Source organism: Mastomys coucha, chromosome X (assembly GCF_008632895.1).
Source record: "Mastomys coucha isolate ucsf_1 chromosome X, UCSF_Mcou_1, whole genome shotgun sequence".
Lineage (NCBI taxonomy): Eukaryota > Metazoa > Chordata > Mammalia > Rodentia > Muridae > Mastomys > Mastomys coucha.
In genome coordinates this window covers 89,155,522-89,174,184 of record NC_045030.1, presented here as the reverse complement: position 1 = coordinate 89,174,184, position 18,663 = coordinate 89,155,522, and the positions used below count along the sequence as shown (strand labels likewise).

General features: G+C 33.0%; 1 protein-coding gene and 1 pseudogene across 1 annotated transcript in view; one reads left to right on the top strand and one right to left on the bottom strand.

Moving 5' to 3' along the window:
• Positions 1–18,663, top strand: part of Il1rapl1 (interleukin 1 receptor accessory protein like 1) — a 1,152,451-nt gene that overhangs the window by 114,900 nt on the left and 1,018,888 nt on the right. The window lies entirely within an intron of this gene.
• Positions 7,465–8,903, bottom strand: LOC116090783 (annotated as a pseudogene).

Below are 18,663 nucleotides of genomic sequence, written 5' to 3'. Positions count from 1 at the left end.
TTCGGAGGGGAAACTGGGAAAGGAGATATCATATGACATGTAAATAAAGAAAATATCTAATAAAAAATCTACAGAATTACATTCACAGCCTTTTGAATATTTATTTTGTAATTTATGTTGGATAATGAGGATCATCACTAAAAATTTCTACATTTTCTGTTTGTTTTTATTGATTTGTTCCATAAGGCAGTGTTTGTAGCTATTTAATATTAAAAGCAAATTTTTCATTGATTTATGTCCTACCATGTTCCCTTTATTTTTTGTGACAGATACTTTAAGACTACTAAAAATACCATTTACATGATGATATTCAGTAGCATGGATTTCTTTTCTAATGTGGAGTTTTAAAGAACAATCTAATGATCCAAGAAAATGAACAGATACTTAGCAACTGAAAATTTATTACAAGGATAGCTTCCTAGAAGTACTTTTAAATCATGAGTCATGTGTATTTGACAGGTGACTATTTGACATTAGAGTGGAAAACCTGCAATACCATAAGGGGATATATGCAATCCTTTAATTCTATCTGTAAATTGTCAAATTGCAAGTGTAGAGACTTCATTCTAAGCAATGCATGCTATTTCCAGTTCTAAATCGCACTTAGAATTTTAGATTGCACCTCATAATCTCCAGCTGAACAGTTGCTAGTAAAAGCTATTTCAGTTTCAATATAAGGAAGTGATATCTCTTCCAATAAAAAGCAAGTTTCTCCTTTAATGGAAGTATTATGTATCCTGTATGATGAATAACAACAAGAAGGAGAATAGAGAGCAGAAGGAATACTTAGGAAAAACGGTAAGGACTGTGTCTCCAGTGACTCAGATTAAATGGAGATGTTTGTTTTCTTTAAACAGCTCACAGGAAAATCTCATGAGGCAGCTGTCTCCTGAAGTTTTGGTCTAGCTATATAAGTTCTATGTCCATAAAGTAGTGCTATCAAACAATTTGCCAACTCTCTGCTGAGAAAAACTGAATTGTAGACATTTTGTGCATATTTATGTCATTGATATCGACGTATTATTCTATGATAGTATTATAGTATTATTGTAATACTATATTCTGATATATATTACTGAGAACTTGTAACATTACTACTTATTTTCTACATATAAAGTTGGAAAATAGAAAAAATAGTTTGGGAAGTATTTCAAATGAAATAGAAATGACTAGTCAAAAATCAATGTTTCATTCATTTCTTCATATTTCTTTAGTATGCTTAATACAAAATTCTGTGGAATGACAGTAAATACCGAGTGTCTGGGTTAATTTACAAGGATGAGGCAAACATTTCCATTACTCACAAAAACCTAACTCTCAAAAATTAACATAGGAGATGAAAATAGGCCATACATTTGAAAGAACCGTAAATCACTTGGAAGGTCTCAAACATTCATCATATAGCCATCTAGTGTTGAGAAAATTTAGACAATCTCAATTTTATTATTGTAAATGATTTCCTCAGCAATTAATCTTAAACCATACCTCCAACTTCATACTTTATGTCTCACAACAAAAAGAAAATCTTGGAAAGAATGTATTTGAATAAATTGCTTCAGAATATCTTTACTCATTTCACTCCTAAAACTTCAATATTGTGACCCTATGTATCTTTTAGTTCCTACTAGTTTTAAAATGCCTATACATTTCATAGCAAGTTATTTATTAAATAATTTGAAACTATAAAACACTCACAAATAGTACTTTTATTTCACCAAAATGAAGCAAATGAGATTGGTATAAATATTTATAGTACTAGTTGTATTGAGCTAAATATGCATTATCTTATCAAGAGGTATACTTTGTATGTTCTGTGAGAATACACATTTTATGAAATTTTCATGAATTAAATTAACCACTGGACACAGGTATTGTTTACTTCTTCTAAATTGATCAAAATTTAACATACAAAATATAAAATATGAAAATCTATGCTTTAATTTAGAAAAAGTAATTTGTTATTCATTTTTCATCATTTCTGAATGAAGATGGCATTTTATCCTATCTTGGACAATATAATTGGAATAGGAAATTTACATCATCCAAAGTGTTGTAATTTTTCTTTGTAATTTGGCTTCAGTACTAACTACACTTTTGAGAAAAATTGGTTGAAAATAAAATTGTTTTGAATGTTTATAATACCCATATACTGTTACAGATTAATGACATACATAGGCTAATTGATTTTCCCAAAACTACAGGAAGTAAATCATTACTCTTTTCCTCTATATAATATATGAGGTAATGCAATTTACAAACAAGGTTTGATCCCAGCAGGAAGATTTCCAATGGTTGTGCTCTTTTCCATTGTATCATGTCTTTAGCATTTGTTTATTATCTGTAAATGGAATTATTATATTATGTCTATTATACATTTTGGGAATTAAATGAGACACTAGATGAAAAATAATTTTCAGTAACTTGGCACCTTATAAATACTCAATGCTTTTTTTGCATATTTTCCAAAGCTCAGTATTCATTTTCCACTGAGAATGAAAACAATAGCACTTCACCAAGTTCTGAACAGTATGAAAGAAAAATATTAGTTAGCTTTTAATTTGAAGTAGCTAACAAAGAACTAAACAAAATAAGCTACTTATCTATAAAATGAAAATATTAAATTAAAAACTACTTAAGAACATGGGCTGTTTTACAAAGGCTGATTGTGAGTGTGAATAACACCAAAATTTCTTTTCTACTAATAGCTGTTATTAAATTGAATTGAGCTCCTACTTTTAATCAGATTAATGCATAAAACTTAGAATAATCAGAAAAAGCAGAAACAGATCCTACAAACATCTTCGTTATTGATACCAGGAATACTGTGTCAACAATGTTAGAAAATTCATTTTTTTGTAGAGATCCTGGCTTTGTATTCTCTTTGTTTGGAATTGTTTGGACTTTGCACACTAGAAGTCTGTAACTATGCACTTACATTTAATGTTCAAAATATCAGTATCATTCAGAGGCTTTTCTTCAGCTGGTTTTATGATAATCAGAAAGTTGTATGCTATAAACTCAGAGGTGGGGACTACCTGTGGCATATCAACCCAAGGTAGCCTTTCATGCTTTATCTCTGCAGAAAGTTTGCCACTCAAACTTTGTAGAAAGCACCTCCGGAGCTGGGTGCTGTCATTCATTTGTCCAGAGATATGGATGGACTAAGTTGTCTGTATTTCCAGCTGAAGATGATGTCATGGAATTTGGATTGGCAGAACATAATTGTAAAAGCCAGGTTTTGAAGTATAAATGACATATTTCCTAAGGGAGTTTCATATATTGAATGAAATTTTAACGATGAATTAAAGCCTGAAAACTATACATGGATCCTCTCTCTCCTGGATTTTTAAAGTTATCATTTATTTATTCATTTAAAACATTTTTATTATTTAAAACAATTTTTAAATTTAAATATATTTGATCATTTTCTTCCCCTCCCCCAAGTCCTTTCATATCATTTCTTCATCCACACCCCAGCTTTTAAATTCTTTCTCAAAAATATTTTTTAAAAATCAATAAAACAATCTCTCTCAAAAAAAACAAAGAAAATAAAACAACATCAAAAAAGGAAAAAAAATCAAAGCAAAACAAAGTACAAAACCCCACTAAACTGTAACTGAATAAAAGCACACAAAGCAATTGTGGAGTCCATAATATGTTGGTCCACAACTCCTGAACAAGAGGACTGCCCTGGAGTGGTTGGTATACAAAGTGTTAATCCATTGCAGAAAAGTGAATCTCTCTCCCAGCAAGTATCAATGCCAGTTTAGTTGTCAACCTTTCTCCTAGTGGCTAGGTTTTCATCCATTTACTTATTCATCAATCAATTAATCAACCAATCAATAAAACATAAGACAAATAAAAAGTTTCATACTGAAGCTATACAGGACAAATAACAGAAGGAGAAGAGCTCCAGAAGAGGCATAGAAATCAGAGACTGACTTGTTTGCATGCTCAGGAATTCTAGAAAAACACTAAACCGGAAGCCATAATGCATATGCAGAGGACTGAAGAGCAAAATGCAGACCTCTGTAGGCTCTATATGAATGTGGCATCAGTCTTTGTGAGTTCATATTAGCTATGCTCATGTCGATTTGAAAGGGCCCCCTTTTCTTTGTGTCCTTCATCACCTCTGGCTCTACACACTGTTTCCTCTTCCAGGTGGTTCCCTAATCCCTGGGCTGAAGGATTTGATGGAGACTTCCCATTTCGGGCTGAATGTCTGAGTTCCATCACTTTATGTCTAAGGTCTGGCTGGGAGTCTCTACATTTAATCTACCTTTTACTCCAGGGGGATTTAACTAATTATGATTTAGACCTGTAAGTCTGTTTTCCCTAAATGTATTGAAACTTCTTATCAAGCAGCCACAGTTTAATTAATCTTTAAATCAGAGAAAAGAAGATTTGAATTTAGAGTTTTTGTTTTATTTTTCTTTTCTTCCTGAAAAATTCATTTTCTTAGAGCTGCCTCTGATGATGACCACCATTGGTTTTCTATTGTAAAGTAGAAATGTTTCATCTTTGAAACTGGTGTTAAAGATCATAACCTCATCTGCATGTATTTTTTGCTTGAACAAGATTGTCTTCATTACCCAAAGAAAAAAATGGATTTGTGAAATGTGCTTTGCTTCTTGATACAGAAAAAATAAATCAAAATGGTGAGTCATACACACACACACACACACACACACACACACACACACACACACAGACTGGAAAGACTCAGAGACAGAGTCAGAGAGACAGAGAGGTAGAGACACACAAAGAAAGCCATAGATTCAGTATTATTTAAATATTTAGCAAAGGAAATATTGCACATTACATTTCCTACCATTGTGGATTTTGTTCGATATTCTAGAGATTCTCATTTGCTTCAGCTTGGAATAAAGATGAGTATTTCATTTTTGTTTTGATTCACAGTTTGCATGATTTGTAACATTTGGGACCCCAAAATATTCCAAGTAATTGAATTTCATTTTAGTTTATACTTAATACCAACTTGAAATTTATTGAGACCCCATAATTCTATCATTGCAATAATGGTGGGTTCTAATGGCAGTCCGTAGAGTGATTTTTATCATTTATTTATTTATTTTAAACTCCAGATTTTACTCTCCTCCAAGTCCACCCTCTGACTGTTCCATACAGAGTGATTCTTAGTACAAAAGAAGATAAAAATGCATAATCCATTAATGTTAAGCAGTTTTCAAATCTTAAATGACTAATTGTTTATCCAGCCTTTCAAATGGCTTTGCACTTACAATATGCAGCATCTGTATTGGAAATCATTGTAGAATTGTTTCCACATGGGCACATGAAAAAAGGAAAACCTATGGACTATCTATACTTTCTTCAAATTACAGTAGAAAATATAAAAGATTTAAAATATGAAACTTTATGCCATAAATGGTTTTGCACTGTTTTGTACCCAACAGCTCCACTCATCTCATAAACTGAATTACTCTTCATAAGATATATGATTTACTCCAAATTATTAATCTAGAATTTGTTGAACAAGTCCAGTTAAACATATACCTGTACAAAACAAAGGAGATTATCTTCTAAATCGGAAAGCACTAGGTTCTACCTGTCCAATATCTACTTTAAATTTTTGATTTCTAATTTGCTCTTGTTGTTACTTGTGACTTGCTTTTTTATTAATATTTTCTTTAAAAATATTGACAGTCAATTTGACAAGCTGCCACTTCTGGCAAATGTCACATTTTCCATTAGTAATTTCCTTCTTTCAACAACAGTATTAGTTACCTTATCTTATAATATTAAACATTTTCTTTTAATACTATTAGATGAAAACTTTAAGCTAAAATAGTTGTAACAATGAAATTATATCTATATATATATATACATATATACATATGACAAGTGTGGGAATATAAAGAGAGATCAATCTTTTATGTGTGCATCAATTATATGTGTGCATGATTTTAGAACAAAAGTTTGAATAGATAATTGCTATATCATATCTAAAGTTAAAGTATCTCTGGTGACAATGATGATCTTGTGTTGGAAAGCCACCAAGAGGGAAAATTAGTGGGGCTGATGCCTAATACAAATATGAAGTAATGTGTACCATAGTTTGTAGAGTAGATGCCTCAAAACTTTGTGAAGGGGTGTCATTAGGTCTTTTACATCTTTGAAATATGACAGAAAGCCACAGAAATAATATTAGCAAGAAATTAACATCTTGTCCTAATTTAGGTTATAGAAAATTAATTTACTGAACAGGAAGTCAAGAATATTTATGGGGAGATTTTAGGCCATTTTTGTTGAGGTTCATGAACATGCATTTATCCTTTCTTAGTGTAAATGGGACGAATGGTACTAAAAGAACAATCACATGCGCTCAGTAACTGAGAAAGGGATATGCCTGTCTATGGGGACATTAAAAATACTTGAACATCTGTTAATGCCTGTTACCCTTAGGAAATTTATTTCATCAAACATACATTATTTCAACCCTTATTAACTTATTTCATAAAAGATTATATATCTGACTGTGATCCCTTCACTCAACACTCTTCTGCTCATTGCATGAGTGTGAGACAGCCCACTGCTTTCTGCAGTTACAGCTTATAAATGTGCAATTACTGCATTAATGCTTCCTGAAGAAAATGCCTCTTCTGCCATAAGTTTTTGTCATAGCCTTAAAAAGGAGCCTCCTAGAAAGATGAATTTCAGAGAGAAGCTGCTAAAATATACATCACAACAAAAATAGAATTAAAAATTCAGAGATATTATTTTATCTGTTTTTTTTAATTATGAACACACAACAAAACAAACCTCAGAACATATTTAAAATGCAAGCTGACATACTCATACATTGTTCTTATTAGCTGTTGGCAGGTCTAAGATATAGACATTCGGAAATCATGGTTTAGTGGAGCTACTACTGGGTGTAGTGAACATAAGTACTGAACACAAGTCCTTAAAATAGCTTCAGGTCAGGTGTACGGCCTTCTGGAGTTGGGGGGGCAGGGGTGTGGGGAGGGGCAGGGGCTGCCAAGGCACAACCTATGTATTCTTGAGTTGTTCAGCGTCACCAAGGAATAATTCTGGACAAATCCAATTAATAACACAGATCAATTGTTGAACTTCTTAATAGTAGATTAGTTTAAATATACAAGGATTGTTTTGTCCATTTTATTCTGCTATGGTATTGGACTCCCTCTGTAAATTCAATCAATCCACCCCATTACAATGTCTTTCATATGAATTCTTTAGGGATATGTAGCCTTTGATTTGCAGTTTGCAGTACAGATACCCTGATATTTCATTTATTTGCTTTGAATTATTTAATTATTATGCTTTTAAAATTCAGTATCCTTAAACCAAGTTTGTAATTAGCATTGTTTTTGGAGCAGTTCAGAGTATTGTGTTTCTCTCTTCCTCCTCCTCTTCTTGCTCCAGTTTCTGTTCCTAGAGCAAGCTTCTAGGGGTGGGAACTTAGTCTCTTTTGGCATGCAACATTTTGATGAGGTTATTATAGGGCGCATTCATGTGCTTGTAAAACAAGTAGTCTTCTGCCTGCTTGCTGATTGCCCGGATTTCTGGTAGCCGAAGTAGCAGTCCAAATTTCTCAGTTTGTTGTGGGTAGTTGCAAACTGTGCAGTCCAGCAGGGCATCTTTCACCTGCTCTTGGACACCTTCCCCCAGCTAGAAGTTCTCAAGATTCTTGACATCTGAGCTGAACAGAACCAGGAACTTGAGACACACAAACTCTCGCTGATCAAACTGGAAGGAACAGAGTCTCACCATGAGCTCCTGTGCGAGACTCAGGAGGTTATTGAACACGACTTTAATGTTTGAAATGATGGTGGAGTAGTCCTCACATTCTCCAGTAACCAGGAAGATTGTCCCTTCCTTCCCATGTGCCCCTTACTGGTAAATGTGATCGAGGGTCAAGAGCTCACTCCAGCAGTTTGGAAGCAGCTTCATTTGGTCATCAACCTTCAGTTCCCTGAAGAAGATACAACTCCTGTCCCACTCAACAATGGAGAACAGGGTCTGGTCTGCCATCTTGCACAAAAGCCCAAATGCGCTCAGCTTTTCCTGCTTGTTTCAGTTACTTTGCTCTTGCTGTAGGTAAGCCATGATCTTTGCTTGAACTTGAGGCTCATCTGGTTCATACTTCAAAAGTTCCAGGATCAGATGTGAGATGCTTGTCGGGGAACTTGTCTGGTAACCATCCATGTAGGAGTAGCCCATCATTGACTTAGGAGAGCTGGAGTAGGGCTCTGGATACTCAGACTTGATGGCCCGACTAGGAAGGTGACCATATGGTTGGTAACCATGCAGGCTGCTGCGAGGTGGTATTGTCATGCTAATGGGAGATGTGACAAAGGGACTTCTGTCATAGTCTGTCAGAGACAAGGCTACCTGGCTCAGAGGTAGGCCTTTGGAGACAGAATGAATGTTCTGAATTGCAGAGGTCAAGTATGAGGACATTGCTTGGATCACCTGAGACATGGCTTCCAACTTAAGTCTATTGGCCCGAATGAGAGCTTTCTTCTGTTGCTTCAGGGCCCTGTCTCTCTCTTTTATATTGACTCAAACATTTCTGCCTCTTTGTATGCGGTCGGCTCTTGTGGCTTCCAGCTTCATTCCAACATGGATACATTTTTTTTTTTGAATCAACAGTAGGGACAGCGTTTTCTCTGCGTTTTGTCAATTTGGCAATTCTGGTTCTCTATGTACGTATACCTTTTTTTGGTTTTAAGACAGTTCTCTTAAAAAACCAAAAAAACAAAAAATCCCTTGCAGCTTTCACAGGTAAGACAGGTGAGGAGACTGTAATGATACCCAGATACTTCATTGCTAAACACAGGATATAGATCTTCCAGATCTTCATCATAGGAATAATTCACCATTTTAAATTGAGACACTTGTATGTTTTCTGGCATCTGTCCCTGTTCCTCATGCAATTGGACCAGTCCTGGGGCTTCTGTCTCCACTTTGGGCCGGATGACAAGGTGGCTACGGGCAGGAATGGGGCATCAGTGTTGGTTTGAAAGCCCAGCATGTTTTTCGAGGAGTTGTTCCTCAAGTTTGGGGGAGTGGCGAGTCTCTGTTTTTGGTACAGACACTTTCTGGCCCTACTTATCTACTTGTACTGAACTGATGATACTACGTATCATCTACTTCTGAAGCCCGGAGAGATACTATTTTAAAAAGATAAACATGGAATAAAATTTGCTAGAATTCCAGCTCTGCCACTTTGCACTTGAATAAAGTATTTGTCCTTTCTAAGTTTGTTTTCTTATCCTGAAAGAGGAATAATGACAAGTACCTCATTAAATTGTTGTTTATGTAAGACATTCCATGAAAAGGCTATAACTTGCACATACTAAACATTCAAGATGTAACCTTTTTGGCTGTGCAGTTAACAGTTGCTTTCAATTTGTCTCCATGTATGTTTGTCCTGGTGTTGCTTCTCATAAGAAAGCAAAATGACTGGTTTTAAACCTTGTTCTGTAAAAAATGGTATTTTCTTATCTTCGTCTATAGATTTCTACATTATCACCATCTCTTCTTGCCACTTAGTAGTAACCAGGAAAAAGTCCTAGTATAGTTGCAGCTTTAGCCATTTTGGACAATTGTGAGTGACTCTAGGTCAAGCTTTGACATTCTTCTAGCATAACATAGATATAAAGAGATAATAGTGAAATCATGACCATAATACTTGATTTACTAATATAATACTTTCAGTCAAACACTATGTACCAGAATACAAGGCTAAGTGTTAAGGGTCAATAGGCCAAGATCAAATTGTTCTACCTGCACCTAAAATAAAGCCTTCATAACTTTCCAAATTATTGAATACCAATATATTTGTAGTAGTTATGATAAATCAAGAACAATCACTACTCTGTAAATTACTTTTCATATAGAATCATTCCCTCTGTGTACTTGTGGATGAGAAATCCTCAGATCTGATTGTGACTTTGTGAGTTGCTTCCTTAGTAAAGTAATACATTCTGGCTCTCTACATGTTAAACTCTAGCCTATAGACCTTGGGATGCTACTGTATGGTTGGGGATACTTAGAAAATGAAGGAAGAGAAGCAGGAGGAAGATGAGAATGGGCAGGAGAAGGGAGAATGAAAATTTTCCCTATATGATAATGTATGATTTTAAGTAGAATGTATTAAACTACAGATCACAATGAAACTTTTGTGATTTTCTAAAACCAAAGCGTATCATAAAATGATTTAGTAAAAAGATTTGATTCAATAAATTAAATAATATTAGACATGAAAAAAGACACAAAAACAATTATCTGGCATTATGTATTGCACCGCCAAAACAAAGCATTCTAATTAGAGGAACATTTTCCCTTTACAATTTACATATGGGTGCTACAATTTATTGTTTTATTGTTTTTCCTGCCTAAATAACAACTATATATATTCATCAAGAAACAAAAATAACAGCAGTAGAGCCAGTTTTTAAAGTCTATGGATTTGAGTCAGAATAATTTCAAAGAGAATGTGAGTATACATAGCTCCTTAATTAAATTGAACCACTATTTGAGCTTTAAACAGGTGTTATAATTCATAACACATTAACAACAAGATTAAATCCAATTGTTAAAATGTAAAAATGAATTTCATATTTACCTATTATATACATAGATAAAGTATTGTAGAGGTTAATGTTGACTTTCAGTTAGATTAGATTAAAGTAGCCCAAGTGATTAGAAAATTATGACTCTGGGTGTGTTTGCAAGAGTGTTTTAGGGAATATTTTATCATACTTGCTCCAATTTGATCAATGGATTATTAATTGGGAGGTGGTGAAATAAAGCAGGTAGGACCATGGTCTCAAGTGCTATCCAGCTCAAATTGCCACTCTCTCTTCTATCCTCCTAGTCGCTCTCATTTTCCTCTTTTCTATATGCCAAGACAAAAAGAAGAACTTCAAAATCACACTCCTGACACATCTTAAACTGTCCAAATTCATGCAGACAAGTGACCTTGTACTAAATTATTTGTAGTCATCAGTCAAAATAATTCTTTCTACTTTAAATTGTTTCTTTTGGGCATTTGTTCACAGCAATGCAAAAGTAATAAAGGTAATGCATTCTACTATAACAGCAAAGGAAAAAAATATCTTTTCTTCTCTTCTACTCTACCCTTAACCCTAGGAAACCTTTCACTCATAGTATTCACTCTTGTATTTTGTTATGTTATCTACCTGTTATTCCTTTCGCCTCCCAGGTAACATGGGACCATACATAATATATACTTGTCTAATAAGAACTATATTAGTTCCCTCTCTGTCATGCCCTTCGATGTGTCACTAAAAACTACCTATTTATAGCCACCTACTTTAAGAAAACTACCTGATCTTGGAATAAACTTGCCCTAGAATTATAATGTAAGGAAAGAAGTTAAGGAAGAAAGGAAAGAGGACTGTCACATTCACATCTGTGGTTTTTCATAGCAAAATATCCTGAAAACACATTGGATTTGGACTCACACTTTGGGTTCAATACTTTCCGTGTAATTCATTAGTGAACAGAGTAGTCTAAAATTTAAGACATACTTGTTAGTGGTGTTGCAATGAAATACCTGAGTTTCTGAGAAATGTGTTGGCATTTCAGCCACTAACTATATACAATGAACAGAAGTTTACAGTTTGTTCCATGGGAAGAAGCCTTCTTGAAGTGAACCAAACCAAACCAATCCAAAACACATATATTTCTGAGAATGCGTTTTAGTATCTTATCTTAGATGTTATTATAAGAATCAATGTTGAAGAAAATCATTGAGTAGCTTTTTCCCATCTTAATTTATTTTATCCTATTTCTATGTTTTATGTTCTAAAGATGCAATGATGAATAAAGAACACTTTTGTGAGAGAAGGGATAATATAGTTCAGCATTTGTATCATTTGTAACAGAAAAAATAGTCTTAATTTGATATAGAGGAAAGTTAAAATCTACTAAATGCTTTAAAGTCTCATTATTCTAAATGTGCATGGGATTTTAATTGTGAATTAAATATTGCTATATTTCATTGGGTTGTAATTGAGTTCAATTTTAAATATTACTCATTTTTAAATACAAATTGGAATCTTTAAGAACTGTGAGTGAATTTATCATTCACTTTTTACTTCTTCAAAATTTTTATTTGAGTGTACTGCTTTTTTGTTCTTTGTTTTTGTTATTGTTGTTGTTGTTGTTGTTGCTGTTGCTGTTTTTGTTGTTGTTGTTCTTGTTGTTGTTTGGACCTGATTTTGCTGAGTAGCCCAGGCTAGTCTCGAAGTAAAGGACTTCCTATTCAACCACCCAAATGATATGGTTACAGCAGTGAAAAACTACTCTAGACATTTTCCACAGAATTTTAGGATTACCTTTAATCTCATATAAATGGTAGCCCTTAAATATTTCATACCTCTTTTTTTCTTTTCTTCTTGTCTCTTCTTATTTAACTTTCTATCTTTCTTATTTTTCTTTCTTTCTGCATTTTAATATTTTTTCCTTTTATTTTATTTTGGGTAAGTAAAACTCATATCTTAGTTCTTAGTTCTTATGGTACAAACCTCAACTATACACCCTTCTACATTTAGTAAACAGTAGTGTATATAACAAGTATTTTGTATATATTTAAAGCATAAGTAGATAAAAAATGTCTTAATTTTCATAGCTGTATTGTTACTGAGTTTTAGACATGGAATCTAGTATGCTTTCTAGAATTGAAATAGAAAATTTGCCCAAGAGTCAAGTGATACTATAAATCTTCGTGTTTTCACTTAAGGAGGTACCATTGAGTAACTTACATTGCCCTACTTCCCCAGCTTCTTGTACAAGTGCTTGAATTTGAATTGTCAGGTTTTGTTCCACCCTCACGTAGTGCTTGAGGAGCAAAGTCAATACTGTGATTTACTCACCCTGTAAATTCATATGAGAACAGCACAAGGCAATGTATTTGGAGCAATATATGCCATTTAATGTCAAACATGTATATACATTTGAAAGAAAAATCAGCATTTCCCATGGAATATCAATGTTAAACATCTATCCTTAGCACCAATCAAATACTCTAGACAGTTCTGTAAATACTTCTAGATTCTTTCTATTCAACAAAGAATTAAAGAGAACATCATTGTTGCTGAAGTTTAGAAGATTTTTGATGTAAGAAAATATTACATCATTTGTGATGTTTAAGTATTTTATTTACTTCAGAACTGAGTAATTCTCTTAAGTACTCTTCCAATATTAAAAAAAAAACTGCATAGTTTTGTAAGGGATTGATCATATTAAAGCATCCTTAAACTTTGTCCTTTAATTATTTTTTCTACTTTTATAACTTTAAAACCTATAGAAGACAAACAGAAAGAAAAGTCTAACTTTTTTCTTGATAAACTAAATTGATAATATCTGTTGATTGGAAAAGACTATATTGTGGATTGTACCTGAAATTTGTATTTGAAAAGATTAATCTAGTATTTTCCTTTGGAGTTTAAATTCATGACATTTAAATAACGAATTTTAGTTAAACATTGAGACTATCTTGTGGAGTTATATAGTTTTTAAATATTCCATGGTAAATGTGACCTATAAATTTCTTAAATTAAATGGTGGAGAGTAAATTTGCTTTGATATTTTAAGGAAACATTTGGGTTATCTCTGTAGGAAAAAGCAGGTTGATAATACAATAGAATTCATTCTCAACTTAACTTCAAATTATATTCTACCTTTTAATAATAAAAATCACATTGATTGTTGAACTTCTAGTGGTATGTATAAGATATATATGCCTTTTGTATGTGAAGTTTGAATTGCTATATGATTATTAAATATTTATGAATTGATAGGCCTACTGAAATGTTTATGGACTAATGGTTATCATGTTAGCAGCATATTCAGAAATTCAGTAGAGTGATAGGCAGATGGATGTATACATTGGTATGTATATGATAATGCAAGTATAATGAAGTGTTAACTGTGGAATCTACAGGATGTTAATATGGGTTTTCACTGTATAATTCTCCAATCTTTTCTGTGTTATAAGAGTTTATTGTGATGTAGTAAATTAGATGTTTCAGTTGATATAAAAAAACTTAATACATGATTGATTTATATTTCTAAAATGTATTAAACTGCCATCAAGTTACATAGTCCATTAAATTTTTCATTGTCACAAAATTTATTACGTTTTGTTGTCTTTAATGTAATAAAGATTTATATATGCTAAGTTGAAATAATAAGGTTTATGATGCTAGGAATTTAACCCGAAGTTTAAGATATTGTGTCACAAACTTGATGTGGTGGCACATCTTTAATCTCTGCACTAGGAGGCAGAAGCCATGATGCCTTACATTTATCAGCATCTATTTTTAATCATTCATTACTTTATCCTTATATATATGTAAAATGCATTTTGTCCAATCCTCCTAGATTTTCACTTCTAAAGCCTTCCCTGTTTCTTTCATCACTTTACGCTTCAATCATCTCTTCTTAAATACCCTTTAGTGTAGTTTATATGTGCATATGTGTGGGATGATCTATCTCATAGAACATGTGTAGCTTCAATATCACTGACCCTAAGAATATCAATTCTTCTGCACAAAGTGTGTGCAACTGTGCAAGCTGGAATATAATGTTTCACTGCAGATATCTACATTGTTCAGCTCTTATTGTCTCTCTATCTATAGTTTAGCCTTTAGAGAAAAGGGATATGTCTAGAGCTGAGCACTTAAAAGTTGACTCAGTGTGGATCTCTAAATTGATTTCTATCTATGGCAAAAGGAATTTTCTGCTGTGATGTTTGAGAAAAATAATAATCTTTGCATATAAAGATAAGAATTTAGAATATATATGCACATATATGTACATATATATGTATATATATATATGTATATACATATATCAGGATGATAGTATGATGTGCTCTTCTAAAGCCTATGATGTAACCATAGCCAGTCCAGTTATATGATTTGGGCTCAATTAAGAGCATCAAACATGAGTCCATCTTATGGAGTGGGCCTTATTGACAACCAGAAAGTATTGCATACTCCCATAACATTCTAGACATTAGTTTACCAGTAGGAATACCTTGATAAGACAATATTAATTATAGTTCATGGGTTTATAGTTGGGCAAAACTGCCAATGATTTTTCTTTCCTACAAACACATGTAGAACCTCTAGCACTCTGAAAGCTAGACGCTAGGCAAGGAATTTCAAGGTCAGTACCACCTTAAATTCTTCTTATTCTGTGACTCATGTAGGTGGTGTCATCATATTCATACCATCAAGTTCTAAATGGTAACCAAGATTTATGGCAACAATTTGTAATTTGGAGGGAAGTATCTTTGGAAACTCATTACCAGAAGAGGCAATGAATATTTAGCACTGGATTTTTATTTGGCAGCCTATGGTATCCTGGAGAGGTATTGTCCTCTGCCGCAGGATAAATATTTAAACTCCTCTCTATTGGGGCTTAAGGGGTGTGACTCATACTATCTTCCATTCCCGTATTATTCAATGATACCTGAGCCTTGTGGTAATGGAAGGTGATATAGATTCCCCAGTTAGTGCTTAGCACTAGGTGTTCTCTTATTCCTTGCATGTATAATGGTTATGGGTATCTGTATTGACCTTCATCTACTGTATAAAAGAAGCTTCTGATGACAGTTGAGTGATGCACTAATCTATGAGTATAAAGATGAACAATAAGAACTTTTGATCCCTCTTCATATTTAACACTTCCTCTCTCATTTTCCCCTTTTCTCCTTCACACCACTGCATGTCCTCCTTCCCTTGAAATCCTCTTATGGACCATTATTAGTTTTATGACATATGAATAATCCAATTTAAGCAACATATCAAAAGTTTCAGATTTTGTGGCTACATATCAAAGAGAAAATAATTTATTTGTCTTTCTGACCTCATGTTACCTAATATAGAATGTTATTTTTTAGCTTAACCTACTTACCAGTGAATTCTATAATTTTATATTTTTTTACACTTATTATTCAATTGCCAGTTTCTTACTAAATACTTACAGGACTGTTTTTGTACATAACTTTTAGGATTAGTTTTTGCAATTTTTATATTCATTATGATGCTATTCATGCATGTATCAATATGATGATTGGAGCTCGTTTCATGCATTCTATGGATAATCCAATTTAAGCAATATATACAAAGTTTTATATCTTACAGCTTCATATGAAAGATAAAATGCAACGTCACCTACCTACATACAGAGAAAAGGTTTATTTCAGCTCAAGGTTTTAAAAACTTCAACACATAATAGGTTGACCCTGTGCTTTGTGCTTATGTTAAAGTAGCATATCATCATAAACATATACAGCAGAGTAAAACTAATCATCTGATGCCTAGGCAGCAGAATGGGAGGAAAGGAAGAAATGGAGGATGGGAGTTCCACTATTTCCTCTGAGATATAAAGACTCTGTGATATAAAACACTGAAGCCACCTGCACCTCTTCAACATTCCATCACCTCCCAGAAGCAGCAAGAGAAGCATCAAGTATTTACTATATTATATAGGAAATTGGCATTTTCATTTCTTCAGAACTAAATGCATAGATTGTCAGTTTATTTCTAGACTTAAAACAAAAACTGGAACCCCCTGAATACACTGTTGAAATTTAACTGAGAACATCCTTTTTTAAAAGCAATTTAAAATGTCAGGATTTCCAAAAATATTTATTACTTATACTACCATATAATTTTATATTTTGTAGAGATAGACGTTGTGAAAAGGTGTGTGAACAAATGAGAACTATTGCACAGTTATCACCACTATTCAGATTCATGTGTAAAGTTGCTTCATATGAAATCAATTAAATAAATGTTTTTTCTAACTCCATCTTTCCATAATAATTAGTTTTACAAACTCTCATAACTCTTTTATGCTGTTAGTTTTCCATCAATTTGAATTCAGATCGGCAAGTATTTAGGGCACTTTCTTGATCAATGTTTGATGTAATAAGACTCTAATCACTTGGGCACTATCATCCTTGGGCCTGTGGTCCTGGTCTGTATAAGAAAGCTGAAGGGGTTTGCGGCCCCATAGGAGGAACAACAATATGAACCAACCAGTACCCCAAGAGCTCCCAGGGTCTAAACCACCAACCAAAGAGTACACATGGTGAGACTCATGGCTCCAGCAGCATATGTATAGCAGAGGATGGCCTTGTGGGACATCAATGAGAGGAGAGGCCCTTTGGTCTCATGAAGGCTCGATGTCCCAGTGTAGGGGAATGCCAGGGCCAGGAAGTGGGAGCTGGTAGGTAGGTGAGCAGGGAGGTGGGGGATGGAATGGTGGTGGTGGGGTTCTGAGGGGATAAAATTTGCAATGTAAATAAAGAAAACATCTAATAAAAATGTTAAAAGATAGCAAATGAGATAATTATAGAGAACAAGCCAGTAAATAGCGTATTTCTATGGACTCTTCTTTAGTTGTTGCCTCCAGATTCCTACTTCAAGTGTCTCCCTTCTCTTCCTTCAGTGGACCATACCTGGCACCTGTAAGGCAAATAAACATTTTCATCTTGAATTTACTTTCATTCGTGGTTATCATACCAATAAAAACACACTGGGACACTTGACACTTTATTCCTCTTCTCCTAATAATTTTAAGTGAGTCTTATATTGTAAGGCAATTCGAAAACTAAATACTTTTAACTCTAAAATAAATACTAGAGACTTATTTTCAATTCATCTTCCTAAAAAGTGCTATATAAAAAGATATTTAGAATTTAAGTACTTCTCATTACAAACAAAATAATTTATTTTAATGTATTATGAATACAATTCTGTGTATAAATGTTTCACTTTTAAATTAATTAAAACATTTTCTACAATTTCCATTATTGAAATTCATAAGTAGAAAGTACAACTTTAGCAATATTTTATTAGCTGTCATTAATTAGTATATAACTACCCCATTTCAAGCTAGTTCTAATTAGTTAGCTAATGATGTATATCTTATTAAATCAAACATAGAAATTTTATTTGGAAAAGTATTATACAATTAATTTAAAATGATTAAAATGTAATTAAATTATTATTTAGTATCTAATGTTTTATTACCTATCAAAAATTATAGCCACATAAAATAATTTTTCCAATAGTTTTATCTGTGCTGTACGTTAACAAAATTGAGTTTATATATATGACTATGTGCATTTATACTAAATAGGACTTGTCTAATCATATTTAACATTTTTATAAATTACTTTTTTGTATAGATAGACATTTAGTTCCATATACATACTTTGTGCACATTAATTAATTAAGGAAATGTTCTAATGAATATTGTACATCATTATTTAACCTACCCCTCTCAAAGAAATGGATTTCAATATAATTTACAAAATTTTATATACTGATGCTTTACCATCTCATTTCTAAAGGATCCTTCATCTTTTAAAAATATTATTTACTTATAGTTTAATAATGAAAATTGAATTTAAGCTTTGCCTTGATCCTTGCTGATTCAATGAAAGCAAAACTGTGTTTTCTGTTTTGATTGCTGCTTTAGAGAAGTAATACTTTGCTTTAGTTCTGGTTAATCTTAAATGTTGGCAATAAAGAAACAATTAACCCAAATATAAAGTAGCATAGCAAAAGTAAAATGTCTTCATGGATCCCTTGGGGAAGAACTATT